This window comes from Gasterosteus aculeatus, chromosome 2 (genome assembly GCF_964276395.1).
Source record: "Gasterosteus aculeatus chromosome 2, fGasAcu3.hap1.1, whole genome shotgun sequence".
Lineage (NCBI taxonomy): Eukaryota > Metazoa > Chordata > Actinopteri > Perciformes > Gasterosteidae > Gasterosteus > Gasterosteus aculeatus.
This window is the reverse complement of record NC_135689.1, coordinates 23,796,671-23,815,670: the sequence shown is the minus strand read 5'-3', so window position 1 is coordinate 23,815,670 and position 19,000 is coordinate 23,796,671. Positions and strand designations below refer to the sequence as shown.

At 44.8% G+C, this 19,000-nt stretch overlaps 81 non-coding genes across 81 annotated transcripts; all 81 read right to left on the bottom strand.

The window, feature by feature from the left end:
* Positions 1-46: 46 nt before the first annotated feature.
* On the bottom strand, positions 47-165 carry LOC144404787 (5S ribosomal RNA). The gene has a single exon (XR_013466729.1). It is a non-coding gene; the product is annotated as a 5S ribosomal RNA (ribosomal RNA).
* A 116-nt stretch (positions 166-281) lies between these two features.
* On the bottom strand, positions 282-400 carry LOC144399106 (5S ribosomal RNA). The gene has a single exon (XR_013461251.1). It is a non-coding gene; the product is annotated as a 5S ribosomal RNA (ribosomal RNA).
* Positions 401-517: 117 nt separating this feature from the next.
* LOC144399329 (5S ribosomal RNA) lies at positions 518-636 on the bottom strand. Its single transcript, XR_013461474.1, has one exon. It is a non-coding gene; the product is annotated as a 5S ribosomal RNA (ribosomal RNA).
* Positions 637-752: 116 nt separating this feature from the next.
* Positions 753-871, bottom strand: LOC144404786 (5S ribosomal RNA). The gene has a single exon (XR_013466728.1). It is a non-coding gene; the product is annotated as a 5S ribosomal RNA (ribosomal RNA).
* Positions 872-987: 116 nt separating this feature from the next.
* Positions 988-1,106, bottom strand: LOC144397613 (5S ribosomal RNA). The gene has a single exon (XR_013459759.1). It is a non-coding gene; the product is annotated as a 5S ribosomal RNA (ribosomal RNA).
* A 117-nt stretch (positions 1,107-1,223) lies between these two features.
* Positions 1,224-1,342, bottom strand: LOC144404785 (5S ribosomal RNA). Its single transcript, XR_013466727.1, has one exon. It is a non-coding gene; the product is annotated as a 5S ribosomal RNA (ribosomal RNA).
* A 116-nt stretch (positions 1,343-1,458) lies between these two features.
* LOC144396868 (5S ribosomal RNA) lies at positions 1,459-1,577 on the bottom strand. Its single transcript, XR_013459014.1, has one exon. It is a non-coding gene; the product is annotated as a 5S ribosomal RNA (ribosomal RNA).
* Positions 1,578-1,694: 117 nt separating this feature from the next.
* On the bottom strand, positions 1,695-1,813 carry LOC144404784 (5S ribosomal RNA). Its single transcript, XR_013466726.1, has one exon. It is a non-coding gene; the product is annotated as a 5S ribosomal RNA (ribosomal RNA).
* Positions 1,814-1,929: 116 nt separating this feature from the next.
* On the bottom strand, positions 1,930-2,048 carry LOC144399430 (5S ribosomal RNA). The gene has a single exon (XR_013461575.1). It is a non-coding gene; the product is annotated as a 5S ribosomal RNA (ribosomal RNA).
* A 117-nt stretch (positions 2,049-2,165) lies between these two features.
* Positions 2,166-2,284, bottom strand: LOC144399328 (5S ribosomal RNA). Its single transcript, XR_013461473.1, has one exon. It is a non-coding gene; the product is annotated as a 5S ribosomal RNA (ribosomal RNA).
* A 116-nt stretch (positions 2,285-2,400) lies between these two features.
* On the bottom strand, positions 2,401-2,519 carry LOC144404783 (5S ribosomal RNA). Its single transcript, XR_013466725.1, has one exon. It is a non-coding gene; the product is annotated as a 5S ribosomal RNA (ribosomal RNA).
* Positions 2,520-2,635: 116 nt separating this feature from the next.
* LOC144396867 (5S ribosomal RNA) lies at positions 2,636-2,754 on the bottom strand. The gene has a single exon (XR_013459013.1). It is a non-coding gene; the product is annotated as a 5S ribosomal RNA (ribosomal RNA).
* A 117-nt stretch (positions 2,755-2,871) lies between these two features.
* On the bottom strand, positions 2,872-2,990 carry LOC144397788 (5S ribosomal RNA). Its single transcript, XR_013459935.1, has one exon. It is a non-coding gene; the product is annotated as a 5S ribosomal RNA (ribosomal RNA).
* Positions 2,991-3,106: 116 nt separating this feature from the next.
* LOC144398837 (5S ribosomal RNA) lies at positions 3,107-3,225 on the bottom strand. Its single transcript, XR_013460984.1, has one exon. It is a non-coding gene; the product is annotated as a 5S ribosomal RNA (ribosomal RNA).
* A 116-nt stretch (positions 3,226-3,341) lies between these two features.
* On the bottom strand, positions 3,342-3,460 carry LOC144390343 (5S ribosomal RNA). Its single transcript, XR_013454372.1, has one exon. It is a non-coding gene; the product is annotated as a 5S ribosomal RNA (ribosomal RNA).
* Positions 3,461-3,576: 116 nt separating this feature from the next.
* LOC144397612 (5S ribosomal RNA) lies at positions 3,577-3,695 on the bottom strand. The gene has a single exon (XR_013459758.1). It is a non-coding gene; the product is annotated as a 5S ribosomal RNA (ribosomal RNA).
* A 117-nt stretch (positions 3,696-3,812) lies between these two features.
* On the bottom strand, positions 3,813-3,931 carry LOC144404782 (5S ribosomal RNA). Its single transcript, XR_013466724.1, has one exon. It is a non-coding gene; the product is annotated as a 5S ribosomal RNA (ribosomal RNA).
* A 116-nt stretch (positions 3,932-4,047) lies between these two features.
* On the bottom strand, positions 4,048-4,166 carry LOC144398748 (5S ribosomal RNA). The gene has a single exon (XR_013460895.1). It is a non-coding gene; the product is annotated as a 5S ribosomal RNA (ribosomal RNA).
* Positions 4,167-4,283: 117 nt separating this feature from the next.
* LOC144404781 (5S ribosomal RNA) lies at positions 4,284-4,402 on the bottom strand. The gene has a single exon (XR_013466723.1). It is a non-coding gene; the product is annotated as a 5S ribosomal RNA (ribosomal RNA).
* Positions 4,403-4,518: 116 nt separating this feature from the next.
* Positions 4,519-4,637, bottom strand: LOC144397729 (5S ribosomal RNA). Its single transcript, XR_013459876.1, has one exon. It is a non-coding gene; the product is annotated as a 5S ribosomal RNA (ribosomal RNA).
* Positions 4,638-4,753: 116 nt separating this feature from the next.
* LOC144390335 (5S ribosomal RNA) lies at positions 4,754-4,872 on the bottom strand. The gene has a single exon (XR_013454360.1). It is a non-coding gene; the product is annotated as a 5S ribosomal RNA (ribosomal RNA).
* Positions 4,873-4,989: 117 nt separating this feature from the next.
* On the bottom strand, positions 4,990-5,108 carry LOC144404780 (5S ribosomal RNA). Its single transcript, XR_013466722.1, has one exon. It is a non-coding gene; the product is annotated as a 5S ribosomal RNA (ribosomal RNA).
* A 116-nt stretch (positions 5,109-5,224) lies between these two features.
* Positions 5,225-5,343, bottom strand: LOC144399031 (5S ribosomal RNA). Its single transcript, XR_013461176.1, has one exon. It is a non-coding gene; the product is annotated as a 5S ribosomal RNA (ribosomal RNA).
* A 116-nt stretch (positions 5,344-5,459) lies between these two features.
* Positions 5,460-5,578, bottom strand: LOC144397610 (5S ribosomal RNA). Its single transcript, XR_013459756.1, has one exon. It is a non-coding gene; the product is annotated as a 5S ribosomal RNA (ribosomal RNA).
* A 117-nt stretch (positions 5,579-5,695) lies between these two features.
* On the bottom strand, positions 5,696-5,814 carry LOC144404778 (5S ribosomal RNA). The gene has a single exon (XR_013466720.1). It is a non-coding gene; the product is annotated as a 5S ribosomal RNA (ribosomal RNA).
* A 116-nt stretch (positions 5,815-5,930) lies between these two features.
* Positions 5,931-6,049, bottom strand: LOC144398747 (5S ribosomal RNA). The gene has a single exon (XR_013460894.1). It is a non-coding gene; the product is annotated as a 5S ribosomal RNA (ribosomal RNA).
* Positions 6,050-6,166: 117 nt separating this feature from the next.
* On the bottom strand, positions 6,167-6,285 carry LOC144404777 (5S ribosomal RNA). The gene has a single exon (XR_013466719.1). It is a non-coding gene; the product is annotated as a 5S ribosomal RNA (ribosomal RNA).
* A 116-nt stretch (positions 6,286-6,401) lies between these two features.
* LOC144399105 (5S ribosomal RNA) lies at positions 6,402-6,520 on the bottom strand. The gene has a single exon (XR_013461250.1). It is a non-coding gene; the product is annotated as a 5S ribosomal RNA (ribosomal RNA).
* Positions 6,521-6,637: 117 nt separating this feature from the next.
* LOC144399327 (5S ribosomal RNA) lies at positions 6,638-6,756 on the bottom strand. The gene has a single exon (XR_013461472.1). It is a non-coding gene; the product is annotated as a 5S ribosomal RNA (ribosomal RNA).
* Positions 6,757-6,872: 116 nt separating this feature from the next.
* LOC144398746 (5S ribosomal RNA) lies at positions 6,873-6,991 on the bottom strand. The gene has a single exon (XR_013460893.1). It is a non-coding gene; the product is annotated as a 5S ribosomal RNA (ribosomal RNA).
* A 117-nt stretch (positions 6,992-7,108) lies between these two features.
* LOC144404776 (5S ribosomal RNA) lies at positions 7,109-7,227 on the bottom strand. The gene has a single exon (XR_013466718.1). It is a non-coding gene; the product is annotated as a 5S ribosomal RNA (ribosomal RNA).
* Positions 7,228-7,344: 117 nt separating this feature from the next.
* Positions 7,345-7,463, bottom strand: LOC144399325 (5S ribosomal RNA). Its single transcript, XR_013461470.1, has one exon. It is a non-coding gene; the product is annotated as a 5S ribosomal RNA (ribosomal RNA).
* Positions 7,464-7,579: 116 nt separating this feature from the next.
* Positions 7,580-7,698, bottom strand: LOC144398744 (5S ribosomal RNA). The gene has a single exon (XR_013460891.1). It is a non-coding gene; the product is annotated as a 5S ribosomal RNA (ribosomal RNA).
* Positions 7,699-7,815: 117 nt separating this feature from the next.
* LOC144404775 (5S ribosomal RNA) lies at positions 7,816-7,934 on the bottom strand. Its single transcript, XR_013466717.1, has one exon. It is a non-coding gene; the product is annotated as a 5S ribosomal RNA (ribosomal RNA).
* Positions 7,935-8,050: 116 nt separating this feature from the next.
* On the bottom strand, positions 8,051-8,169 carry LOC144399104 (5S ribosomal RNA). The gene has a single exon (XR_013461249.1). It is a non-coding gene; the product is annotated as a 5S ribosomal RNA (ribosomal RNA).
* A 117-nt stretch (positions 8,170-8,286) lies between these two features.
* Positions 8,287-8,405, bottom strand: LOC144399324 (5S ribosomal RNA). The gene has a single exon (XR_013461469.1). It is a non-coding gene; the product is annotated as a 5S ribosomal RNA (ribosomal RNA).
* A 116-nt stretch (positions 8,406-8,521) lies between these two features.
* On the bottom strand, positions 8,522-8,640 carry LOC144404774 (5S ribosomal RNA). Its single transcript, XR_013466716.1, has one exon. It is a non-coding gene; the product is annotated as a 5S ribosomal RNA (ribosomal RNA).
* Positions 8,641-8,756: 116 nt separating this feature from the next.
* Positions 8,757-8,875, bottom strand: LOC144397609 (5S ribosomal RNA). Its single transcript, XR_013459755.1, has one exon. It is a non-coding gene; the product is annotated as a 5S ribosomal RNA (ribosomal RNA).
* A 117-nt stretch (positions 8,876-8,992) lies between these two features.
* Positions 8,993-9,111, bottom strand: LOC144404773 (5S ribosomal RNA). The gene has a single exon (XR_013466715.1). It is a non-coding gene; the product is annotated as a 5S ribosomal RNA (ribosomal RNA).
* A 116-nt stretch (positions 9,112-9,227) lies between these two features.
* Positions 9,228-9,346, bottom strand: LOC144399429 (5S ribosomal RNA). The gene has a single exon (XR_013461574.1). It is a non-coding gene; the product is annotated as a 5S ribosomal RNA (ribosomal RNA).
* Positions 9,347-9,463: 117 nt separating this feature from the next.
* On the bottom strand, positions 9,464-9,582 carry LOC144399323 (5S ribosomal RNA). The gene has a single exon (XR_013461468.1). It is a non-coding gene; the product is annotated as a 5S ribosomal RNA (ribosomal RNA).
* Positions 9,583-9,698: 116 nt separating this feature from the next.
* On the bottom strand, positions 9,699-9,817 carry LOC144404772 (5S ribosomal RNA). Its single transcript, XR_013466714.1, has one exon. It is a non-coding gene; the product is annotated as a 5S ribosomal RNA (ribosomal RNA).
* Positions 9,818-9,933: 116 nt separating this feature from the next.
* On the bottom strand, positions 9,934-10,052 carry LOC144396866 (5S ribosomal RNA). The gene has a single exon (XR_013459012.1). It is a non-coding gene; the product is annotated as a 5S ribosomal RNA (ribosomal RNA).
* Positions 10,053-10,169: 117 nt separating this feature from the next.
* LOC144397787 (5S ribosomal RNA) lies at positions 10,170-10,288 on the bottom strand. The gene has a single exon (XR_013459934.1). It is a non-coding gene; the product is annotated as a 5S ribosomal RNA (ribosomal RNA).
* Positions 10,289-10,404: 116 nt separating this feature from the next.
* LOC144398836 (5S ribosomal RNA) lies at positions 10,405-10,523 on the bottom strand. Its single transcript, XR_013460983.1, has one exon. It is a non-coding gene; the product is annotated as a 5S ribosomal RNA (ribosomal RNA).
* A 116-nt stretch (positions 10,524-10,639) lies between these two features.
* LOC144390327 (5S ribosomal RNA) lies at positions 10,640-10,758 on the bottom strand. The gene has a single exon (XR_013454352.1). It is a non-coding gene; the product is annotated as a 5S ribosomal RNA (ribosomal RNA).
* A 116-nt stretch (positions 10,759-10,874) lies between these two features.
* On the bottom strand, positions 10,875-10,993 carry LOC144397608 (5S ribosomal RNA). Its single transcript, XR_013459754.1, has one exon. It is a non-coding gene; the product is annotated as a 5S ribosomal RNA (ribosomal RNA).
* A 117-nt stretch (positions 10,994-11,110) lies between these two features.
* On the bottom strand, positions 11,111-11,229 carry LOC144404771 (5S ribosomal RNA). Its single transcript, XR_013466713.1, has one exon. It is a non-coding gene; the product is annotated as a 5S ribosomal RNA (ribosomal RNA).
* Positions 11,230-11,345: 116 nt separating this feature from the next.
* On the bottom strand, positions 11,346-11,464 carry LOC144398743 (5S ribosomal RNA). The gene has a single exon (XR_013460890.1). It is a non-coding gene; the product is annotated as a 5S ribosomal RNA (ribosomal RNA).
* A 117-nt stretch (positions 11,465-11,581) lies between these two features.
* On the bottom strand, positions 11,582-11,700 carry LOC144404770 (5S ribosomal RNA). The gene has a single exon (XR_013466712.1). It is a non-coding gene; the product is annotated as a 5S ribosomal RNA (ribosomal RNA).
* Positions 11,701-11,816: 116 nt separating this feature from the next.
* Positions 11,817-11,935, bottom strand: LOC144397728 (5S ribosomal RNA). Its single transcript, XR_013459875.1, has one exon. It is a non-coding gene; the product is annotated as a 5S ribosomal RNA (ribosomal RNA).
* Positions 11,936-12,051: 116 nt separating this feature from the next.
* On the bottom strand, positions 12,052-12,170 carry LOC144390322 (5S ribosomal RNA). The gene has a single exon (XR_013454349.1). It is a non-coding gene; the product is annotated as a 5S ribosomal RNA (ribosomal RNA).
* A 117-nt stretch (positions 12,171-12,287) lies between these two features.
* Positions 12,288-12,406, bottom strand: LOC144404769 (5S ribosomal RNA). Its single transcript, XR_013466711.1, has one exon. It is a non-coding gene; the product is annotated as a 5S ribosomal RNA (ribosomal RNA).
* A 116-nt stretch (positions 12,407-12,522) lies between these two features.
* LOC144399030 (5S ribosomal RNA) lies at positions 12,523-12,641 on the bottom strand. The gene has a single exon (XR_013461175.1). It is a non-coding gene; the product is annotated as a 5S ribosomal RNA (ribosomal RNA).
* A 116-nt stretch (positions 12,642-12,757) lies between these two features.
* LOC144397607 (5S ribosomal RNA) lies at positions 12,758-12,876 on the bottom strand. Its single transcript, XR_013459753.1, has one exon. It is a non-coding gene; the product is annotated as a 5S ribosomal RNA (ribosomal RNA).
* A 117-nt stretch (positions 12,877-12,993) lies between these two features.
* LOC144404767 (5S ribosomal RNA) lies at positions 12,994-13,112 on the bottom strand. The gene has a single exon (XR_013466709.1). It is a non-coding gene; the product is annotated as a 5S ribosomal RNA (ribosomal RNA).
* Positions 13,113-13,228: 116 nt separating this feature from the next.
* LOC144398742 (5S ribosomal RNA) lies at positions 13,229-13,347 on the bottom strand. The gene has a single exon (XR_013460889.1). It is a non-coding gene; the product is annotated as a 5S ribosomal RNA (ribosomal RNA).
* A 117-nt stretch (positions 13,348-13,464) lies between these two features.
* On the bottom strand, positions 13,465-13,583 carry LOC144404766 (5S ribosomal RNA). Its single transcript, XR_013466708.1, has one exon. It is a non-coding gene; the product is annotated as a 5S ribosomal RNA (ribosomal RNA).
* A 116-nt stretch (positions 13,584-13,699) lies between these two features.
* LOC144399102 (5S ribosomal RNA) lies at positions 13,700-13,818 on the bottom strand. The gene has a single exon (XR_013461247.1). It is a non-coding gene; the product is annotated as a 5S ribosomal RNA (ribosomal RNA).
* A 117-nt stretch (positions 13,819-13,935) lies between these two features.
* Positions 13,936-14,054, bottom strand: LOC144399322 (5S ribosomal RNA). Its single transcript, XR_013461467.1, has one exon. It is a non-coding gene; the product is annotated as a 5S ribosomal RNA (ribosomal RNA).
* Positions 14,055-14,170: 116 nt separating this feature from the next.
* On the bottom strand, positions 14,171-14,289 carry LOC144398729 (5S ribosomal RNA). Its single transcript, XR_013460876.1, has one exon. It is a non-coding gene; the product is annotated as a 5S ribosomal RNA (ribosomal RNA).
* A 116-nt stretch (positions 14,290-14,405) lies between these two features.
* On the bottom strand, positions 14,406-14,524 carry LOC144397606 (5S ribosomal RNA). The gene has a single exon (XR_013459752.1). It is a non-coding gene; the product is annotated as a 5S ribosomal RNA (ribosomal RNA).
* Positions 14,525-14,641: 117 nt separating this feature from the next.
* Positions 14,642-14,760, bottom strand: LOC144404765 (5S ribosomal RNA). The gene has a single exon (XR_013466707.1). It is a non-coding gene; the product is annotated as a 5S ribosomal RNA (ribosomal RNA).
* Positions 14,761-14,876: 116 nt separating this feature from the next.
* LOC144396865 (5S ribosomal RNA) lies at positions 14,877-14,995 on the bottom strand. Its single transcript, XR_013459011.1, has one exon. It is a non-coding gene; the product is annotated as a 5S ribosomal RNA (ribosomal RNA).
* A 117-nt stretch (positions 14,996-15,112) lies between these two features.
* LOC144404764 (5S ribosomal RNA) lies at positions 15,113-15,231 on the bottom strand. Its single transcript, XR_013466706.1, has one exon. It is a non-coding gene; the product is annotated as a 5S ribosomal RNA (ribosomal RNA).
* A 116-nt stretch (positions 15,232-15,347) lies between these two features.
* Positions 15,348-15,466, bottom strand: LOC144399428 (5S ribosomal RNA). The gene has a single exon (XR_013461573.1). It is a non-coding gene; the product is annotated as a 5S ribosomal RNA (ribosomal RNA).
* Positions 15,467-15,583: 117 nt separating this feature from the next.
* LOC144399321 (5S ribosomal RNA) lies at positions 15,584-15,702 on the bottom strand. The gene has a single exon (XR_013461466.1). It is a non-coding gene; the product is annotated as a 5S ribosomal RNA (ribosomal RNA).
* Positions 15,703-15,818: 116 nt separating this feature from the next.
* On the bottom strand, positions 15,819-15,937 carry LOC144404763 (5S ribosomal RNA). The gene has a single exon (XR_013466705.1). It is a non-coding gene; the product is annotated as a 5S ribosomal RNA (ribosomal RNA).
* Positions 15,938-16,053: 116 nt separating this feature from the next.
* On the bottom strand, positions 16,054-16,172 carry LOC144397059 (5S ribosomal RNA). Its single transcript, XR_013459204.1, has one exon. It is a non-coding gene; the product is annotated as a 5S ribosomal RNA (ribosomal RNA).
* Positions 16,173-16,289: 117 nt separating this feature from the next.
* Positions 16,290-16,408, bottom strand: LOC144397786 (5S ribosomal RNA). The gene has a single exon (XR_013459933.1). It is a non-coding gene; the product is annotated as a 5S ribosomal RNA (ribosomal RNA).
* Positions 16,409-16,524: 116 nt separating this feature from the next.
* LOC144396863 (5S ribosomal RNA) lies at positions 16,525-16,643 on the bottom strand. Its single transcript, XR_013459009.1, has one exon. It is a non-coding gene; the product is annotated as a 5S ribosomal RNA (ribosomal RNA).
* A 117-nt stretch (positions 16,644-16,760) lies between these two features.
* Positions 16,761-16,879, bottom strand: LOC144404762 (5S ribosomal RNA). Its single transcript, XR_013466704.1, has one exon. It is a non-coding gene; the product is annotated as a 5S ribosomal RNA (ribosomal RNA).
* A 116-nt stretch (positions 16,880-16,995) lies between these two features.
* LOC144397727 (5S ribosomal RNA) lies at positions 16,996-17,114 on the bottom strand. The gene has a single exon (XR_013459874.1). It is a non-coding gene; the product is annotated as a 5S ribosomal RNA (ribosomal RNA).
* A 116-nt stretch (positions 17,115-17,230) lies between these two features.
* Positions 17,231-17,349, bottom strand: LOC144397454 (5S ribosomal RNA). Its single transcript, XR_013459600.1, has one exon. It is a non-coding gene; the product is annotated as a 5S ribosomal RNA (ribosomal RNA).
* Positions 17,350-17,465: 116 nt separating this feature from the next.
* LOC144390319 (5S ribosomal RNA) lies at positions 17,466-17,584 on the bottom strand. Its single transcript, XR_013454348.1, has one exon. It is a non-coding gene; the product is annotated as a 5S ribosomal RNA (ribosomal RNA).
* Positions 17,585-17,701: 117 nt separating this feature from the next.
* LOC144404761 (5S ribosomal RNA) lies at positions 17,702-17,820 on the bottom strand. The gene has a single exon (XR_013466703.1). It is a non-coding gene; the product is annotated as a 5S ribosomal RNA (ribosomal RNA).
* A 116-nt stretch (positions 17,821-17,936) lies between these two features.
* On the bottom strand, positions 17,937-18,055 carry LOC144404760 (5S ribosomal RNA). The gene has a single exon (XR_013466702.1). It is a non-coding gene; the product is annotated as a 5S ribosomal RNA (ribosomal RNA).
* Positions 18,056-18,171: 116 nt separating this feature from the next.
* LOC144397086 (5S ribosomal RNA) lies at positions 18,172-18,290 on the bottom strand. Its single transcript, XR_013459231.1, has one exon. It is a non-coding gene; the product is annotated as a 5S ribosomal RNA (ribosomal RNA).
* A 117-nt stretch (positions 18,291-18,407) lies between these two features.
* Positions 18,408-18,526, bottom strand: LOC144404759 (5S ribosomal RNA). Its single transcript, XR_013466701.1, has one exon. It is a non-coding gene; the product is annotated as a 5S ribosomal RNA (ribosomal RNA).
* A 116-nt stretch (positions 18,527-18,642) lies between these two features.
* Positions 18,643-18,761, bottom strand: LOC144396862 (5S ribosomal RNA). Its single transcript, XR_013459008.1, has one exon. It is a non-coding gene; the product is annotated as a 5S ribosomal RNA (ribosomal RNA).
* Positions 18,762-18,878: 117 nt separating this feature from the next.
* LOC144397785 (5S ribosomal RNA) lies at positions 18,879-18,997 on the bottom strand. The gene has a single exon (XR_013459932.1). It is a non-coding gene; the product is annotated as a 5S ribosomal RNA (ribosomal RNA).
* Between the last annotated feature and the right edge of the window lie 3 nt (positions 18,998-19,000).

Sequence of the window (19,000 nt, the reverse complement as noted above, 5' to 3'; positions counted from 1 at the left end):
CACTTTCTAAGGCCTTCTCGATTTCTTCCAGAGAGAGAAATGAAAAAGCTTACGGCACCTGGGATTCCCAGGCGGTCTTCCATCCAAGTACTAACCAGGCCCTACTCTGCTTAGCTTCTGAGATCAGACGAGATCAGGCGGAGCCAGAGAGGTATGGCCGTAAGCAACTGTATGTCCTCTACCTAATCTTTTAAAATGTGTCAAAGGGTTTGTAGTTTTGACAATGAAATGGAGTCACTTTCTAAGGCCTTCTCTGTGTCTTTTACAGATCGAAATGAAAAAGCTTACAGCACATGGGATTCCCAGGCGGTCTTCCATCCAAGTACTAACCAGGCCCTACTCTGCTTAGCTTCTGAGATCAGACGAGATCAGGCGGAGCCAGAGAGGTATGGCCGTAAGCAACTGTATGTCCTCTTCCTAATCTTTTAAAATGTGTCAAAGGTTTTGGAGTTTTGATAATGAAAAAGGAGTCACTTTCTAATGCCTTCTCGATTTCTTCCAGAGAGAGAAATGAAAAAGCACACGGCACCTGGGACTCCCAGGCGGTCTTCCATCCAAGTGCTAACCAGGCCCTACTCTGCTTAGCTTCTGAGATCTGACGAGATCAGGCGGAGCCAGAGAGGTATGGCCGTAAGCAACTGTATGTCCTCTACCTAATCTTTTAAAATGTGTCAAAGGTTTTGTAGTTTTGACAATGAAATGGAGTCACTTTCTAAGGCGTTCTCTGTGTCTTTTACAGATAGAAATGAAAAAGCTTACGGCACCTGGGATTCCCAGGCGGTCTTCCATCCAAGTACTAACCAGGCCCTACTCTGCTTAGCTTCTGAGATCAGACGAGATCAGGCGGAGCCAGAGAGGTATGGCCGTAAGCAACTGTATGTCCTCTACCTAATCTTTTAAAATGTGTCAAAGGTTTTGGAGTTTTGACAATGAAATGGAGTCACTTTCTAAGTTCTTCTCTGTGTCTTTTACAGATCGAAATGAAAAAGCTTACAGCACCTGGGATTCCCAGGCGGTCTTCCATCCAAGTACTAACCAGGCCCTACTCTGCTTAGCTTCTGAGATCTGACGAGATCAGGCAGAGCCAGAGAGGTATGGCCGTAAGCAACTGTATGTCCTCTTCCTAATATTTTAAAATGTGTCAAAGGTTTTGGAGTTTAGATAATGAAAAAGGAGTCACTTTCTAATGCCTTCTCGATTTCTTCCAGAGAGAGAAATGAAAAAGCTTACGGCACCTGGGATTCCCAGGCGGTCTTCCATCCAAGTACTAACCAGGCCCTACTCTGCTTAGCTTCTGAGATCAGACGAGATCAGGCGGAGCCAGAGAGGTATGGCCGTAAGCAACTGTATGTCCTCTACCTAATCTTTTAAAATGTGTCAAAGGTTTTGTAGTTTTGACAATTAAATGGAGTCACTTTCTAAGGCCTTCTCTGTGTCTTTTACAGATCGAAATGAAAAAGCTTACAGCACCTGGGATTCCCAGGCGGTCTTCCATCCAAGTACTAACCAGGCCCTACTCTGCTTAGCTTCTGAGATCAGACGAGATCAGGCGGAGCCAGAGAGGTATGGCCGTAAGCAACTGTATGTCCTCTTCCTAATATTTTAAAATGTGTCAAAGGTTTTGGAGTTTAGATAATGAAAAAGGAGTCACTTTCTAATGCCTTCTCGATTTCTTCCAGAGAGAGAAATGAAAAAGCTTACGGCACCTGGGATTCCCAGGCGGTCTTCCATCCAAGTACTAACCAGGCCCTACTCTGCTTAGCTTCTGAGATCAGACGAGATCAGGCGGAGCCAGAGAGGTATGGCCGTAAGCAACTGTATGTCCTCTACCTAATCTTTTAAAATGTGTCAAAGGTTTTGTAGTTTTGACAATTAAATGGAGTCACTTTCTAAGGCCTTCTCTGTGTCTTTTACAGATCGAAATGAAAAAGCTTACAGCACATGGGATTCCCAGGCGGTCTTCCATCCAAGTACTAACCAGGCCCTACTCTGCTTAGCTTCTGAGATCAGACGAGATCAGGCGGAGCCAGAGAGGTATGGCCATAAGCAACTGTATGTCCTCTTCCTAATCTTTTAAAATGTGTCAAAGGTTTTGGAGTTTTGATAATGAAAAAGGAGTCACTTTCTAATGCCTTCTCGATTTCTTCCAGAGAGAGAAATGAAAAAGCACACGGCACCTGGGACTCCCAGGCGGTCTTCCATCCAAGTGCTAACCAGGCCCTACTCTGCTTAGCTTCTGAGATCTGACGAGATCAGGCGGAGCCAGAGAGGTATGGCCGTAAGCAACTGTATGTCCTCTACCTAATCTTTTAAAATGTGTCAAAGGTTTTGTAGTTTTGACAATGAAATGGAGTCACTTTCTAAGGCGTTCTCTGTGTCTTTTACAGATAGAAATGAAAAAGCTTACGGCACCTGGGATTCCCAGGCGGTCTTCCATCCAAGTACTAACCAGGCCCTACTCTGCTTAGCTTCTGAGATCAGACGAGATCAGGCGGAGCCAGAGAGGTATGGCCGTAAGCAACTGTATGTCCTCTACCTAATCTTTTAAAATGTGTCAAAGGTTTTGTAGTTTTGACAATTAAATGGAGTCACTTTCTAAGGCCTTCTCTGTGTCTTTTACAGATCGAAATGAAAAAGCTTACAGCACCTGGGATTCCCAGGCGGTCTTCCATCCAAGTACTAACCAGGCCCTACTCTGCTTAGCTTCTGAGATCAGACGAGATCAGGCGGAGCCAGAGAGGTATGGCCGTAAGCAACTGTATGTCCTCTTCCTAATCTTTTAAAATGTGTCAAAGGTTTTGGAGTTTTGATAATGAAAAAGGAGTCACTTTCTAAGGCCTTCTCGATTTCTTCCAGAGAGAGAAATGAAAAAGCTTACGGCACCTGGGATTCCCAGGCGGTGTTCCATCCAAGTACTAACCAGGCCCTACTCTGCTTAGCTTCTGAGATCAGACGAGATCAGGCGGAGCCAGAGAGGTATGGCCGTAAGCAACTGTATGTCCTCTACCTAATCTTTTAAAATGTGTCAAAGGTTTTGTAGTTTTGACAATGAAATGGAGTCACTTTCTAAGGCCTTCTCTGTGTCTTTTACAGATAGAAATGAAAAAGCTTACGGCACCTGGGATTCCCAGGCGGGCTTCCATCCAAGTACTAACCAGGCCCTACTCTGCTTAGCTTCTGAGATCTGACGAGATCAGGCAGAGCCAGAGAGGTATGGCCGTAAGCAACTGTATGTCCTCTACCTAATCTTTTAAAATGTGTCAAAGGGTTTGTAGTTTTGACAATGAAATGGAGTCACTTTCTAAGGCCTTCTCTGTGTCTTTTACAGATCGAAATGAAAAAGCTTACAGCACCTGGGATTCCCAGGCGGTCTTCCATCCAAGTACTAACCAGGCCCTACTCTGCTTAGCTTCTGAGATCTGACGAGATCAGGCGGAGCCAGAGAGGTATGGCCGTAAGCAACTGTATGTCCTCTACCTAATCTTTTAAAATGTGTCAAAGGTTTTGGAGTTTTGACAATGAAATGGAGTCACTTTCTAAGTTCTTCTCTGTGTCTTTTACAGATCGAAATGAAAAAGCTTACAGCACCTGGGATTCCCAGGCGGTCTTCCATCCAAGTACTAACCAGGCCCTACTCTGCTTAGCTTCTGAGATCTGACGAGATCAGGCAGAGCCAGAGAGGTATGGCCGTAAGCAACTGTATGTCCTCTTCCTAATATTTTAAAATGTGTCAAAGGTTTTGGAGTTTAGATAATGAAAAAGGAGTCACTTTCTAATGCCTTCTCGATTTCTTCCAGAGAGAGAAATGAAAAAGCTTACGGCACCTGGGATTCCCAGGCGGTCTTCCATCCAAGTACTAACCAGGCCCTACTCTGCTTAGCTTCTGAGATCAGACGAGATCAGGCGGAGCCAGAGAGGTATGGCCGTAAGCAACTGTATGTCCTCTACCTAATCTTTTAAAATGTGTCAAAGGTTTTGTAGTTTTGACAATTAAATGGAGTCACTTTCTAAGGCCTTCTCTGTGTCTTTTACAGATCGAAATGAAAAAGCTTACAGCACCTGGGATTCCCAGGCGGTCTTCCATCCAAGTACTAACCAGGCCCTACTCTGCTTAGCTTCTGAGATCAGGCGAGATCAGGCGGAGCCAGAGAGGTATGGCCGTAAGCAACTGTATGTCCTCTTCCTAATCTTTTAAAATGTGTCAAAGGTTTTGGAGTTTTGATAATGAAAAAGGAGTCACTTTCTAAGGCCTTCTCGATTTCTTCCAGAGAGAGAAATGAAAAAGCTTACGGCACCTGGGATTCCCAGGCGGTCTTCCATCCAAGTACTAACCAGGCCCTACTCTGCTTAGCTTCTGAGATCAGACGAGATCAGGCGGAGCCAGAGAGGTATGGCCGTAAGCAACTGTATGTCCTCTACCTAATCTTTTAAAATGTGTCAAAGGTTTTGTAGTTTTGACAATGAAATGGAGTCACTTTCTAAGGCCTTCTCTGTGTCTTTTACAGATAGAAATGAAAAAGCTTACGGCACCTGGGATTCCCAGGCGGGCTTCCATCCAAGTACTAACCAGGCCCTACTCTGCTTAGCTTCTGAGATCTGACGAGATCAGGCGGAGCCAGAGAGGTATGGCCGTAAGCAACTGTATGTCCTCTACCTAATCTTTTAAAATGTGTCAAAGGGTTTGTAGTTTTGACAATTAAATGGAGTCACTTTCTAAGGCCTTCTCTGTGTCTTTTACAGATCGAAATGAAAAAGCTTACAGCACCTGGGATTCCCAGGCGGTCTTCCATCCAAGTACTAACCAGGCCCTACTCTGCTTAGCTTCTGAGATCTGACGAGATCAGGCGGAGCCAGAGAGGTATGGCCGTAAGCAACTGTATGTCCTCTTCCTAATCTTTTAAAATGTGTCAAAGGTTTTGGAGTTTTGATAATGAAAAAGGAGTCACTTTCTAAGGCCTTCTCGATTTCTTCCAGAGAGAGAAATGAAAAAGCTTACGGCACCTGGGATTCCCAGGCGGTCTTCCATCCAAGTACTAACCAGGCCCTACTCTGCTTAGCTTCTGAGATCAGACGAGATCAGGCGGAGCCAGAGAGGTATGGCCGTAAGCAACTGTATGTCCTCTACCTAATCTTTTAAAATGTGTCAAAGGTTTTGTAGTTTTGACAATGAAATGGAGTCACTTTCTAAGGCCTTCTCTGTGTCTTTTACAGATCGAAATGAAAAAGCTTACAGCACATGGGATTCCCAGGCGGTCTTCCATCCAAGTACTAACCAGGCCCTACTCTGCTTAGCTTCTGAGATCTGACGAGATCAGGCGGAGCCAGAGAGGTATGGCCGTAAGCAACTGTATGTCCTCTACCTAATCTTTTAAAATGTGTCAAAGGTTTTGGAGTTTTGACAATGAAATGGAGTCACTTTCTAAGTTCTTCTCTGTGTCTTTTACAGATCGAAATGAAAAAGCTTACAGCACCTGGGATTCCCAGGCGGTCTTCCATCCAAGTACTAACCAGGCCCTACTCTGCTTAGCTTCTGAGATCTGACGAGATCAGGCAGAGCCAGAGAGGTATGGCCGTAAGCAACTGTATGTCCTCTTCCTAATATTTTAAAATGTGTCAAAGGTTTTGGAGTTTAGATAATGAAAAAGGAGTCACTTTCTAATGCCTTCTCGATTTCTTCCAGAGAGAGAAATGAAAAAGCTTACGGCACCTGGGATTCCCAGGCGGTCTTCCATCCAAGTACTAACCAGGCCCTACTCTGCTTAGCTTCTGAGATCAGACGAGATCAGGCGGAGCCAGAGAGGTATGGCCGTAAGCAACTGTATGTCCTCTACCTAATCTTTTAAAATGTGTCAAAGGTTTTGTAGTTTTGACAATTAAATGGAGTCACTTTCTAAGGCCTTCTCTGTGTCTTTTACAGATCGAAATGAAAAAGCTTACAGCACCTGGGATTCCCAGGCGGTCTTCCATCCAAGTACTAACCAGGCCCTACTCTGCTTAGCTTCTGAGATCAGGCGAGATCAGGCGGAGCCAGAGAGGTATGGCCGTAAGCAACTGTATGTCCTCTTCCTAATCTTTTAAAATGTGTCAAAGGTTTTGGAGTTTTGATAATGAAAAAGGAGTCACTTTCTAAGGCCTTCTCGATTTCTTCCAGAGAGAGAAATGAAAAAGCTTACGGCACCTGGGATTCCCAGGCGGTCTTCCATCCAAGTACTAACCAGGCCCTACTCTGCTTAGCTTCTGAGATCAGACGAGATCAGGCGGAGCCAGAGAGGTATGGCCGTAAGCAACTGTATGTCCTCTACCTAATCTTTTAAAATGTGTCAAAGGGTTTGTAGTTTTGACAATGAAATGGAGTCACTTTCTAAGGCCTTCTCTGTGTCTTTTACAGATCGAAATGAAAAAGCTTACAGCACATGGGATTCCCAGGCGGTCTTCCATCCAAGTACTAACCAGGCCCTACTCTGCTTAGCTTCTGAGATCAGACGAGATCAGGCGGAGCCAGAGAGGTATGGCCGTAAGCAACTGTATGTCCTCTTCCTAATCTTTTAAAATGTGTCAAAGGTTTTGGAGTTTTGATAATGAAAAAGGAGTCACTTTCTAATGCCTTCTCGATTTCTTCCAGAGAGAGAAATGAAAAAGCACACGGCACCTGGGACTCCCAGGCGGTCTTCCATCCAAGTGCTAACCAGGCCCTACTCTGCTTAGCTTCTGAGATCTGACGAGATCAGGCGGAGCCAGAGAGGTATGGCCGTAAGCAACTGTATGTCCTCTACCTAATCTTTTAAAATGTGTCAAAGGTTTTGTAGTTTTGACAATTAAATGGAGTCACTTTCTAAGGCCTTCTCTGTGTCTTTTACAGATCGAAATGAAAAAGCTTACAGCACCTGGGATTCCCAGGCGGTCTTCCATCCAAGTACTAACCAGGCCCTACTCTGCTTAGCTTCTGAGATCAGGCGAGATCAGGCGGAGCCAGAGAGGTATGGCCGTAAGCAACTGTATGTCCTCTTCCTAATCTTTTAAAATGTGTCAAAGGTTTTGGAGTTTTGATAATGAAAAAGGAGTCACTTTCTAAGGCCTTCTCGATTTCTTCCAGAGAGAGAAATGAAAAAGCTTACGGCACCTGGGATTCCCAGGCGGTCTTCCATCCAAGTACTAACCAGGCCCTACTCTGCTTAGCTTCTGAGATCAGACGAGATCAGGCGGAGCCAGAGAGGTATGGCCGTAAGCAACTGTATGTCCTCTACCTAATCTTTTAAAATGTGTCAAAGGTTTTGGAGTTTTGATAATGAAAAAGGAGTCACTTTCTAATGCCTTCTCGATTTCTTCCAGAGAGAGAAATGAAAAAGCACACGGCACCTGGGACTCCCAGGCGGTCTTCCATCCAAGTGCTAACCAGGCCCTACTCTGCTTAGCTTCTGAGATCTGACGAGATCAGGCGGAGCCAGAGAGGTATGGCCGTAAGCAACTGTATGTCCTCTACCTAATCTTTTAAAATGTGTCAAAGGTTTTGTAGTTTTGACAATTAAATGGAGTCACTTTCTAAGGCCTTCTCTGTGTCTTTTACAGATCGAAATGAAAAAGCTTACAGCACCTGGGATTCCCAGGCGGTCTTCCATCCAAGTACTAACCAGGCCCTACTCTGCTTAGCTTCTGAGATCAGGCGAGATCAGGCGGAGCCAGAGAGGTATGGCCGTAAGCAACTGTATGTCCTCTTCCTAATCTTTTAAAATGTGTCAAAGGTTTTGGAGTTTTGATAATGAAAAAGGAGTCACTTTCTAAGGCCTTCTCGATTTCTTCCAGAGAGAGAAATGAAAAAGCTTACGGCACCTGGGATTCCCAGGCGGTCTTCCATCCAAGTACTAACCAGGCCCTACTCTGCTTAGCTTCTGAGATCAGACGAGATCAGGCGGAGCCAGAGAGGTATGGCCGTAAGCAACTGTATGTCCTCTACCTAATCTTTTAAAATGTGTCAAAGGGTTTGTAGTTTTGACAATGAAATGGAGTCACTTTCTAAGGCCTTCTCTGTGTCTTTTACAGATCGAAATGAAAAAGCTTACAGCACATGGGATTCCCAGGCGGTCTTCCATCCAAGTACTAACCAGGCCCTACTCTGCTTAGCTTCTGAGATCAGACGAGATCAGGCGGAGCCAGAGAGGTATGGCCGTAAGCAACTGTATGTCCTCTTCCTAATCTTTTAAAATGTGTCAAAGGTTTTGGAGTTTTGATAATGAAAAAGGAGTCACTTTCTAATGCCTTCTCGATTTCTTCCAGAGAGAGAAATGAAAAAGCACACGGCACCTGGGACTCCCAGGCGGTCTTCCATCCAAGTGCTAACCAGGCCCTACTCTGCTTAGCTTCTGAGATCTGACGAGATCAGGCGGAGCCAGAGAGGTATGGCCGTAAGCAACTGTATGTCCTCTACCTAATCTTTTAAAATGTGTCAAAGGTTTTGTAGTTTTGACAATGAAATGGAGTCACTTTCTAAGGCGTTCTCTGTGTCTTTTACAGATAGAAATGAAAAAGCTTACGGCACCTGGGATTCCCAGGCGGTCTTCCATCCAAGTACTAACCAGGCCCTACTCTGCTTAGCTTCTGAGATCAGACGAGATCAGGCGGAGCCAGAGAGGTATGGCCGTAAGCAACTGTATGTCCTCTACCTAATCTTTTAAAATGTGTCAAAGGTTTTGGAGTTTTGACAATGAAATGGAGTCACTTTCTAAGTTCTTCTCTGTGTCTTTTACAGATCGAAATGAAAAAGCTTACAGCACCTGGGATTCCCAGGCGGTCTTCCATCCAAGTACTAACCAGGCCCTACTCTGCTTAGCTTCTGAGATCTGACGAGATCAGGCAGAGCCAGAGAGGTATGGCCGTAAGCAACTGTATGTCCTCTTCCTAATATTTTAAAATGTGTCAAAGGTTTTGGAGTTTAGATAATGAAAAAGGAGTCACTTTCTAATGCCTTCTCGATTTCTTCCAGAGAGAGAAATGAAAAAGCTTACGGCACCTGGGATTCCCAGGCGGTCTTCCATCCAAGTACTAACCAGGCCCTACTCTGCTTAGCTTCTGAGATCAGACGAGATCAGGCGGAGCCAGAGAGGTATGGCCGTAAGCAACTGTATGTCCTCTACCTAATCTTTTAAAATGTGTCAAAGGTTTTGTAGTTTTGACAATTAAATGGAGTCACTTTCTAAGGCCTTCTCTGTGTCTTTTACAGATCGAAATGAAAAAGCTTACAGCACATGGGATTCCCAGGCGGTCTTCCATCCAAGTACTAACCAGGCCCTACTCTGCTTAGCTTCTGAGATCAGACGAGATCAGGCGGAGCCAGAGAGGTATGGCCATAAGCAACTGTATGTCCTCTTCCTAATCTTTTAAAATGTGTCAAAGGTTTTGGAGTTTTGATAATGAAAAAGGAGTCACTTTCTAATGCCTTCTCGATTTCTTCCAGAGAGAGAAATGAAAAAGCACACGGCACCTGGGACTCCCAGGCGGTCTTCCATCCAAGTGCTAACCAGGCCCTACTCTGCTTAGCTTCTGAGATCTGACGAGATCAGGCGGAGCCAGAGAGGTATGGCCGTAAGCAACTGTATGTCCTCTACCTAATCTTTTAAAATGTGTCAAAGGTTTTGTAGTTTTGACAATGAAATGGAGTCACTTTCTAAGGCGTTCTCTGTGTCTTTTACAGATAGAAATGAAAAAGCTTACGGCACCTGGGATTCCCAGGCGGTCTTCCATCCAAGTACTAACCAGGCCCTACTCTGCTTAGCTTCTGAGATCAGACGAGATCAGGCGGAGCCAGAGAGGTATGGCCGTAAGCAACTGTATGTCCTCTACCTAATCTTTTAAAATGTGTCAAAGGTTTTGTAGTTTTGACAATTAAATGGAGTCACTTTCTAAGGCCTTCTCTGTGTCTTTTACAGATCGAAATGAAAAAGCTTACAGCACCTGGGATTCCCAGGCGGTCTTCCATCCAAGTACTAACCAGGCCCTACTCTGCTTAGCTTCTGAGATCAGACGAGATCAGGCGGAGCCAGAGAGGTATGGCCGTAAGCAACTGTATGTCCTCTTCCTAATCTTTTAAAATGTGTCAAAGGTTTTGGAGTTTTGATAATGAAAAAGGAGTCACTTTCTAAGGCCTTCTCGATTTCTTCCAGAGAGAGAAATGAAAAAGCTTACGGCACCTGGGATTCCCAGGCGGTGTTCCATCCAAGTACTAACCAGGCCCTACTCTGCTTAGCTTCTGAGATCAGACGAGATCAGGCGGAGCCAGAGAGGTATGGCCGTAAGCAACTGTATGTCCTCTACCTAATCTTTTAAAATGTGTCAAAGGTTTTGTAGTTTTGACAATGAAATGGAGTCACTTTCTAAGGCCTTCTCTGTGTCTTTTACAGATAGAAATGAAAAAGCTTACGGCACCTGGGATTCCCAGGCGGGCTTCCATCCAAGTACTAACCAGGCCCTACTCTGCTTAGCTTCTGAGATCTGACGAGATCAGGCAGAGCCAGAGAGGTATGGCCGTAAGCAACTGTATGTCCTCTACCTAATCTTTTAAAATGTGTCAAAGGGTTTGTAGTTTTGACAATGAAATGGAGTCACTTTCTAAGGCCTTCTCTGTGTCTTTTACAGATCGAAATGAAAAAGCTTACAGCACCTGGGATTCCCAGGCGGTCTTCCATCCAAGTACTAACCAGGCCCTACTCTGCTTAGCTTCTGAGATCTGACGAGATCAGGCGGAGCCAGAGAGGTATGGCCGTAAGCAACTGTATGTCCTCTACCTAATCTTTTAAAATGTGTCAAAGGTTTTGGAGTTTTGACAATGAAATGGAGTCACTTTCTAAGTTCTTCTCTGTGTCTTTTACAGATCGAAATGAAAAAGCTTACAGCACCTGGGATTCCCAGGCGGTCTTCCATCCAAGTACTAACCAGGCCCTACTCTGCTTAGCTTCTGAGATCTGACGAGATCAGGCAGAGCCAGAGAGGTATGGCCGTAAGCAACTGTATGTCCTCTTCCTAATATTTTAAAATGTGTCAAAGGTTTTGGAGTTTAGATAATGAAAAAGGAGTCACTTTCTAATGCCTTCTCGATTTCTTCCAGAGAGAGAAATGAAAAAGCTTACGGCACCTGGGATTCCCAGGCGGTCTTCCATCCAAGTACTAACCAGGCCCTACTCTGCTTAGCTTCTGAGATCAGACGAGATCAGGCGGAGCCAGAGAGGTATGGCCGTAAGCAACTGTATGTCCTCTACCTAATCTTTTAAAATGTGTCAAAGGTTTTGTAGTTTTGACAATTAAATGGAGTCACTTTCTAAGGCCTTCTCTGTGTCTTTTACAGATCGAAATGAAAAAGCTTACAGCACCTGGGATTCCCAGGCGGTCTTCCATCCAAGTACTAACCAGGCCCTACTCTGCTTAGCTTCTGAGATCAGGCGAGATCAGGCGGAGCCAGAGAGGTATGGCCGTAAGCAACTGTATGTCCTCTTCCTAATCTTTTAAAATGTGTCAAAGGTTTTGGAGTTTTGATAATGAAAAAGGAGTCACTTTCTAAGGCCTTCTCGATTTCTTCCAGAGAGAGAAATGAAAAAGCTTACGGCACCTGGGATTCCCAGGCGGTCTTCCATCCAAGTACTAACCAGGCCCTACTCTGCTTAGCTTCTGAGATCAGACGAGATCAGGCGGAGCCAGAGAGGTATGGCCGTAAGCAACTGTATGTCCTCTACCTAATCTTTTAAAATGTGTCAAAGGTTTTGTAGTTTTGACAATGAAATGGAGTCACTTTCTAAGGCCTTCTCTGTGTCTTTTACAGATAGAAATGAAAAAGCTTACGGCACCTGGGATTCCCAGGCGGGCTTCCATCCAAGTACTAACCAGGCCCTACTCTGCTTAGCTTCTGAGATCTGACGAGATCAGGCGGAGCCAGAGAGGTATGGCCGTAAGCAACTGTATGTCCTCTACCTAATCTTTTAAAATGTGTCAAAGGGTTTGTAGTTTTGACAATTAAATGGAGTCACTTTCTAAGGCCTTCTCTGTGTCTTTTACAGATCGAAATGAAAAAGCTTACAGCACCTGGGATTCCCAGGCGGTCTTCCATCCAAGTACTAACCAGGCCCTACTCTGCTTAGCTTCTGAGATCTGACGAGATCAGGCGGAGCCAGAGAGGTATGGCCGTAAGCAACTGTATGTCCTCTTCCTAATCTTTTAAAATGTGTCAAAGGTTTTGGAGTTTTGATAATGAAAAAGGAGTCACTTTCTAAGGCCTTCTCGATTTCTTCCAGAGAGAGAAATGAAAAAGCTTACGGCACCTGGGATTCCCAGGCGGTCTTCCATCCAAGTACTAACCAGGCCCTACTCTGCTTAGCTTCTGAGATCAGACGAGATCAGGCGGAGCCAGAGAGGTATGGCCGTAAGCAACTGTATGTCCTCTACCTAATCTTTTAAAATGTGTCAAAGGTTTTGTAGTTTTGACAATGAAATGGAGTCACTTTCTAAGGCCTTCTCTGTGTCTTTTACAGATCGAAATGAAAAAGCTTACAGCACATGGGATTCCCAGGCGGTCTTCCATCCAAGTACTAACCAGGCCCTACTCTGCTTAGCTTCTGAGATCTGACGAGATCAGGCGGAGCCAGAGAGGTATGGCCGTAAGCAACTGTATGTCCTCTACCTAATCTTTTAAAATGTGTCAAAGGTTTTGGAGTTTTGACAATGAAATGGAGTCACTTTCTAAGTTCTTCTCTGTGTCTTTTACAGATCGAAATGAAAAAGCTTACAGCACCTGGGATTCCCAGGCGGTCTTCCATCCAAGTACTAACCAGGCCCTACTCTGCTTAGCTTCTGAGATCTGACGAGATCAGGCAGAGCCAGAGAGGTATGGCCGTAAGCAACTGTATGTCCTCTTCCTAATATTTTAAAATGTGTCAAAGGTTTTGGAGTTTAGATAATGAAAAAGGAGTCACTTTCTAATGCCTTCTCGATTTCTTCCAGAGAGAGAAATGAAAAAGCTTACGGCACCTGGGATTCCCAGGCGGTCTTCCATCCAAGTACTAACCAGGCCCTACTCTGCTTAGCTTCTGAGATCAGACGAGATCAGGCGGAGCCAGAGAGGTATGGCCGTAAGCAACTGTATGTCCTCTACCTAATCTTTTAAAATGTGTCAAAGGTTTTGTAGTTTTGACAATTAAATGGAGTCACTTTCTAAGGCCTTCTCTGTGTCTTTTACAGATCGAAATGAAAAAGCTTACAGCACCTGGGATTCCCAGGCGGTCTTCCATCCAAGTACTAACCAGGCCCTACTCTGCTTAGCTTCTGAGATCAGGCGAGATCAGGCGGAGCCAGAGAGGTATGGCCGTAAGCAACTGTATGTCCTCTTCCTAATCTTTTAAAATGTGTCAAAGGTTTTGGAGTTTTGATAATGAAAAAGGAGTCACTTTCTAAGGCCTTCTCGATTTCTTCCAGAGAGAGAAATGAAAAAGCTTACGGCACCTGGGATTCCCAGGCGGTCTTCCATCCAAGTACTAACCAGGCCCTACTCTGCTTAGCTTCTGAGATCAGACGAGATCAGGCGGAGCCAGAGAGGTATGGCCGTAAGCAACTGTATGTCCTCTACCTAATCTTTTAAAATGTGTCAAAGGGTTTGTAGTTTTGACAATGAAATGGAGTCACTTTCTAAGGCCTTCTCTGTGTCTTTTACAGATCGAAATGAAAAAGCTTACAGCACATGGGATTCCCAGGCGGTCTTCCATCCAAGTACTAACCAGGCCCTACTCTGCTTAGCTTCTGAGATCAGACGAGATCAGGCGGAGCCAGAGAGGTATGGCCGTAAGCAACTGTATGTCCTCTTCCTAATCTTTTAAAATGTGTCAAAGGTTTTGGAGTTTTGATAATGAAAAAGGAGTCACTTTCTAATGCCTTCTCGATTTCTTCCAGAGAGAGAAATGAAAAAGCACACGGCACCTGGGACTCCCAGGCGGTCTTCCATCCAAGTGCTAACCAGGCCCTACTCTGCTTAGCTTCTGAGATCTGACGAGATCAGGCGGAGCCAGAGAGGTATGGCCGTAAGCAACTGTATGTCCTCTACCTAATCTTTTAAAATGTGTCAAAGGTTTTGTAGTTTTGACAATGAAATGGAGTCACTTTCTAAGGCGTTCTCTGTGTCTTTTACAGATAGAAATGAAAAAGCTTACGGCACCTGGGATTCCCAGGCGGTCTTCCATCCAAGTACTAACCAGGCCCTAGTCTGCTTAGCTTCTGAGATCAGACGAGATCAGGCGGAGCCAGAGAGGTATGGCCGTAAGCAACTGTATGTCCTCTACCTAATCTTTTAAAATGTGTCAAAGGTTTTGGAGTTTTGACAATGAAATGGAGTCACTTTCTAAGTTCTTCTCTGTGTCTTTTACAGATCGAAATGAAAAAGCTTACAGCACCTGGGATTCCCAGGCGGTCTTCCATCCAAGTACTAACCAGGCCCTACTCTGCTTAGCTTCTGAGATCTGACGAGATCAGGCAGAGCCAGAGAGGTATGGCCGTAAGCAACTGTATGTCCTCTTCCTAATATTTTAAAATGTGTCAAAGGTTTTGGAGTTTAGATAATGAAAAAGGAGTCACTTTCTAATGCCTTCTCGATTTCTTCCAGAGAGAGAAATGAAAAAGCTTACGGCACCTGGGATTCCCAGGCGGTCTTCCATCCAAGTACTAACCAGGCCCTACTCTGCTTAGCTTCTGAGATCAGACGAGATCAGGCGGAGCCAGAGAGGTATGGCCGTAAGCAACTGTATGTCCTCTACCTAATCTTTTAAAATGTGTCAAAGGTTTTGTAGTTTTGACAATTAAATGGAGTCACTTTCTAAGGCCTTCTCTGTGTCTTTTACAGATCGAAATGAAAAAGCTTACAGCACCTGGGATTCCCAGGCGGTCTTCCATCCAAGTACTAACCAGGCCCTACTCTGCTTAGCTTCTGAGATCAGACGAGATCAGGCGGAGCCAGAGAGGTATGGCCGTAAGCAACTGTATGTCCTCTTCCTAATATTTTAAAATGTGTCAAAGGTTTTGGAGTTTAGATAATGAAAAAGGAGTCACTTTCTAATGCCTTCTCGATTTCTTCCAGAGAGAGAAATGAAAAAGCTTACGGCACCTGGGATTCCCAGGCGGTCTTCCATCCAAGTACTAACCAGGCCCTACTCTGCTTAGCTTCTGAGATCAGACGAGATCAGGCGGAGCCAGAGAGGTATGGCCGTAAGCAACTGTATGTCCTCTACCTAATCTTTTAAAATGTGTCAAAGGTTTTGTAGTTTTGACAATTAAATGGAGTCACTTTCTAAGGCCTTCTCTGTGTCTTTTACAGATCGAAATGAAAAAGCTTACAGCACATGGGATTCCCAGGCGGTCTTCCATCCAAGTACTAACCAGGCCCTACTCTGCTTAGCTTCTGAGATCAGACGAGATCAGGCGGAGCCAGAGAGGTATGGCCATAAGCAACTGTATGTCCTCTTCCTAATCTTTTAAAATGTGTCAAAGGTTTTGGAGTTTTGATAATGAAAAAGGAGTCACTTTCTAATGCCTTCTCGATTTCTTCCAGAGAGAGAAATGAAAAAGCACACGGCACCTGGGACTCCCAGGCGGTCTTCCATCCAAGTGCTAACCAGGCCCTACTCTGCTTAGCTTCTGAGATCTGACGAGATCAGGCGGAGCCAGAGAGGTATGGCCGTAAGCAACTGTATGTCCTCTACCTAATCTTTTAAAATGTGTCAAAGGTTTTGTAGTTTTGACAATGAAATGGAGTCACTTTCTAAGGCGTTCTCTGTGTCTTTTACAGATAGAAATGAAAAAGCTTACGGCACCTGGGATTCCCAGGCGGTCTTCCATCCAAGTACTAACCAGGCCCTACTCTGCTTAGCTTCTGAGATCAGACGAGATCAGGCGGAGCCAGAGAGGTATGGCCGTAAGCAACTGTATGTCCTCTACCTAATCTTTTAAAATGTGTCAAAGGTTTTGGAGTTTTGACAATGAAATGGAGTCACTTTCTAAGTTCTTCTCTGTGTCTTTTACAGATCGAAATGAAAAAGCTTACAGCACCTGGGATTCCCAGGCGGTCATCCATCCAAGTACTAACCAGGCCCTACTCTGCTTAGCTTCTGAGATCTGACGAGATCAGGCAGAGCCAGAGAGGTATGGCCGTAAGCAACTGTATGTCCTCTTCCTAATCTTTTAAAATGTGTCAAAGGTTTTGGAGTTTTGATAATGAAAAAGGAGTCACTTTCTAAGGCCTTCTCGATTTCTTCCAGAGAGAGAAATGAAAAAGCTTACGGCACCTGGGATTCCCAGGCGGTGTTCCATCCAAGTACTAACCAGGCCCTACTCTGCTTAGCTTCTGAGATCAGACGAGATCAGGCGGAGCCAGAGAGGTATGGCCGTAAGCAACTGTATGTCCTCTACCTAATCTTTTAAAATGTGTCAAAGGTTTTGGAGTTTTGACAATGAAATGGAGTCACTTTCTAAGTTCTTCTCTGTGTCTTTTACAGATCGAAATGAAAAAGCTTACAGCACCTGGGATTCCCAGGCGGTCTTCCATCCAAGTACTAACCAGGCCCTACTCTGCTTAGCTTCTGAGATCAGACGAGATCAGGCGGAGCCAGAGAGGTATGGCCGTAAGCAACTGTATGTCCTCTTCCTAATATTTTAAAATGTGTCAAAGGTTTTGGAGTTTAGATAATGAAAAAGGAGTCACTTTCTAATGCCTTCTCGATTTCTTCCAGAGAGAGAAATGAAAAAGCTTACGGCACCTGGGATTCCCAGGCGGTCTTCCATCCAAGTACTAACCAGGCCCTACTCTGCTTAGCTTCTGAGATCAGACGAGATCAGGCGGAGCCAGAGAGGTATGGCCGTAAGCAACTGTATGTCCTCTACCTAATCTTTTAAAATGTGTCAAAGGTTTTGTAGTTTTGACAATGAAATGGAGTCACTTTCTAAGGCCTTCTCTGTGTCTTTTACAGATAGAAATGAAAAAGCTTACGGCACCTGGGATTCCCAGGCGGGCTTCCATCCAAGTACTAACCAGGCCCTACTCTGCTTAGCTTCTGAGATCTGACGAGATCAGGCGGAGCCAGAGAGGTATGGCCGTAAGCAACTGTATGTCCTCTACCTAATCTTTTAAAATGTGTCAAAGGTTTTGTAGTTTTGACAATTAAATGGAGTCACTTTCTAAGGCGTTCTCTGTGTCTTTTACAGATAGAAATGAAAAAGCTTACGGCACCTGGGATTCCCAGGCGGTCTTCCATCCAAGTACTAACCAGGCCCTACTCTGCTTAGCTTCTGAGATCAGACGAGATCAGGCAGAGCCAGAGAGGTATGGCCGTAAGCAACTGTATGTCCTCTACCTAATCTTTTAAAATGTGTCAAAGGTTTTGGAGTTTTGACAATGAAATGGAGTCACTTTCTAAGTTCTTCTCTGTGTCTTTTACAGATCGAAATGAAAAAGCTTACAGCACCTGGGATTCCCAGGCGGTCTTCCATCCAAGTACTAACCAGGCCCTACTCTGCTTAGCTTCTGAGATCTGACGAGATCAGGCGGAGCCAGAGAGGTATGGCCGTAAGCAACTGTATGTCCTCTTCCTAATCTTTTAAAATGTGTCAAAGGTTTTGGAGTTTTGATAATGAAAAAGGAGTCACTTTCTAAGGCCTTCTCGATTTCTTCCAGAGAGAGAAATGAAAAAGCTTACGGCACCTGGGATTCCCAGGCGGTCTTCCATCCAAGTACTAACCAGGCCCTACTCTGCTTAGCTTCTGAGATCAGACGAGATCAGGCGGAGCCAGAGAGGTATGGCCGTAAGCAACTGTATGTCCTCTACCTAATCTTTTAAAATGTGTCAAAGGTTTTGTAGTTTTGACAATGAAATGGAGTCACTTTCTAAGGCGTTCTCTGTGTCTTTTACAGATAGAAATGAAAAAGCTTACGGCACCTGGGATTCCCAGGCGGTCTTCCATCCAAGTACTAACCAGGCCCTACTCTGCTTAGCTTCTGAGATCAGACGAGATCAGGCGGAGCCAGAGAGGTATGGCCGTAAGCAACTGTATGTCCTCTACCTAATCTTTTAAAATGTGTCAAAGGTTTTGGAGTTTTGACAATGAAATGGAGTCACTTTCTAAGTTCTTCTCTGTGTCTTTTACAGATCGAAATGAAAAAGCTTACGGCACCTGGGATTCCCAGGCGGTCTTCCATCCAAGTACTAACCAGGCCCTACTCTGCTTAGCTTCTGAGATCTGACGAGATCAGGCAGAGCCAGAGAGGTATGGCCGTAAGCAACTGTATGTCCTCTTCCTAATATTTTAAAATGTGTCAAAGGTTTTGGAGTTTAGATAATGAAAAAGGAGTCACTTTCTAATGCCTTCTCGATTTCTTCCAGAGAGAGAAATGAAAAAGCTTACGGCACCTGGGATTCCCAGGCGGTCTTCCATCCAAGTACTAACCAGGCCCTACTCTGCTTAGCTTCTGAGATCAGACGAGATCAGGCGGAGCCAGAGAGGTATGGCCGTAAGCAACTGTATGTCCTCTACCTAATCTTTTAAAATGTGTCAAAGGTTTTGTAGTTTTGACAATTAAATGGAGTCACTTTCTAAGGCCTTCTCTGTGTCTTTTACAGATCGAAATGAAAAAGCTTACAGCACCTGGGATTCCCAGGCGGTCTTCCATCCAAGTACTAACCAGGCCCTACTCTGCTTAGCTTCTGAGATCAGACGAGATCAGGCGGAGCCAGAGAGGTATGGCCGTAAGCAACTGTATGTCCTCTTCCTAATCTTTTAAAATGTGTCAAAGGTTTTGGAGTTTTGATAATGAAAAAGGAGTCACTTTCTAAGGCCTTCTCGATTTCTTCCAGAGAGAGAAATGAAAAAGCTTACGGCACCTGGGATTCCCAGGCGGTGTTCCATCCAAGTACTAACCAGGCCCTACTCTGCTTAGCTTCTGAGATCAGACGAGATCAGGCGGAGCCAGAGAGGTATGGCCGTAAGCAAC